Genomic DNA, 2,428 nt, shown 5'->3' on the forward strand with positions numbered 1-2,428 from the left:
GAGAAGGGCAGTGGTTACCAGGGTGTAGACATTTATCAAAACTCATAAAACCGTGCTTAAAATCTTCACCATTTATTGTATGCACAGTGGACCCCAATTATTAATCATCACAGTAATAACAAAGTTAGGCTTCCAAAGGCTTTCTTAGAAAGGTTTGGAGGAACTGGCAGGGTTTCCATGTGAGCGGTAGGCTCCATGAGTCACACCATTAGGGAAGCGAGAGATGGGGGCCCCGGGGGGCCATGGGGAAACCTGTACGCATTCGATGTGTTTTCACCTGATCCTGCTACTACACAAAGGAGGATAATTCATTTACATTTTCAAGAGGAAACATGCAAAAAATGTGCATGTAAATTCATTCCAGCTAGCGGGGGTTCTGGGGGCTTGCCTGGCGTGAGGCCAGCTTTATTTTCCCAGGAGTTTGCTGGCAGGAGGCTTGGACTCCGCCTTCCTGGAGTCAGATGGCAGGAAGGAGCGTCGGATCCATGGGGAGTCTTTCTGCAGGAGTCAGACCCCACGCAGAAAGTTGTGAATCAGGTTCCCGGTATTTATGCTGCTTAGAAGCCTGTGATGCCTCGCTTAGAACACCACTCAAAATCTTTCCAACTGTTTGATCAACGACACAAAGAAGGGTTCTGTGCTCAAATCAAATGGTTCCCATGAAAATGAACACAAATCCTGGGGTAGAGCCCTCAAGCCACCCCAAGGCTAAGTGGGCAAAGTGGGGATCATGGGACACAGATCTCTGGCTTTGGGGTTTTTTCTCTTTTTGGAATGCAACGTTTTCCTGTAAAGACAACATAGTCTGAGTCATTTTAAAACCCTGCAGAAGCCAGCTGTGGACATGTTTTAAGGAGAATTTGAATGTCTTGAGCGTCCTGTCTGCCTTGTTCCTACTCCATCCACACTCCAATCATGGTTTGCTCCATTTCACAGATGAGAAAACTGTGGCTCCTGATCTTGCTTTCTTTGCTTTCGAAGTTTAACAAAGTGAAGTTTTTGAGTTGCCTATAAGAAAACCATTCGTATTTTGTGTTCCCTTTTGCAAATAATCTAGAAAGAAAATCTTTCCATATTCTAACTGTAGCATTCCATTGGCGCCTGTGCTTGGGTTTACAATTTCTGGCCCCGGGCTCTGTTATTCTATTTGTGAGGTAAATAGAAAGAAAAGAGACTCAGGCTGAATGTGTGAAGGATGCATTTGCGCCCCAGGAAGGTTTTGTCTCTCTGGGTTTGGAAGGAGAAAAGTTGTGGGCGGGCTGAACACTGGGCGGCATCAGAAAGCACCCGGGTGAGTGCAAAGGTTTCGAGATTTCACTTCTGTGCTGTTGTTTCACCCACCATGTTGAATTGTTGCTGCTAATTTGGGTTTAACAGTTTTCAAACAGTTTTGTTTGCTTTGATCTCAGGGCTCTTGAAGAACTACAAGTGTGGGGAGTTTAAGACTTCTCTTCTGTGGTCTGCATTTATTTCGTGTACCTAAACAGATGTTAACAGAGTCTGCAAGATTTTTTTTCTTGGACATGGGACTGAATATTCCTCATATTTCAGAGAACCTGTCTTTCACCACCACTGCCCCACTATTTTTTATTATATGCGTGTATCTCTGCTATGTTTCATAAAGAAATTTCAAACTTAACTAGTAGTCAAAGAAACGGAAATAAAAATATATATAGTTTCCTCTGTGATATCTTTGTGTGTATATTAAGTTAAAAGCCCGGAGTTTCTTAGAAAAAATTTTTTTCCATAAATTGAGGTGAAATGTAAAACCAATTTGGCATGAGCATGCATCATAAGCCTTAAAAATTCGATAACCACTACACCAGCATCCCACTGCCAGGAAGTTATCCTGATTAAATAACGTGGAAGAGGAGGAAAGGGAGGGAGGGAGGGAGGGAGGGAAGGAAGGAGAAAGGAAGAAAGGCAGGAAGGAAGGAAAGAAAGAAGGAAAGAAAGGAAAAAATGCAACGAGGATGTCTGATAATTGGAGATTGTGTAAATATTCCCACCGGAACGTGATGTAGCCCTTTTAAATGATGCTAGTGAAGAATATTCTGCATCGCGATGGAAAACTGGTCCCAAATGTCAAAAAAATAAAATGTAATAAACATGTCCCATCTTTATTATAAACATAAAGGCTATATGTTTTTAAACGCATAGGAAAAAGACTACATGGATTCATAACAAAATGACAACATTGGTACCCTGTTTCCCCAAAAATAAGACCTAGCTGAACAATTAGCTCTAACGTGTCTTTTAGAGCTAAAATTAACATAAGACCCGGTCTTATATTATGTAAGACCTGGTCTTATATTACAGTAAAATAAGACCGGGTCTTATATTAATTTTTGCTCCAAAAGATGTGTTAGAACTGATTGTCCAGCTAGGTCTTATTTTCGAGGAAACACGGTACTTGCTAGGTGATGAG

Source organism: Rhinolophus sinicus, linkage group LG13 (genome assembly GCF_036562045.2).
Source record: "Rhinolophus sinicus isolate RSC01 linkage group LG13, ASM3656204v1, whole genome shotgun sequence".
Lineage (NCBI taxonomy): Eukaryota > Metazoa > Chordata > Mammalia > Chiroptera > Rhinolophidae > Rhinolophus > Rhinolophus sinicus.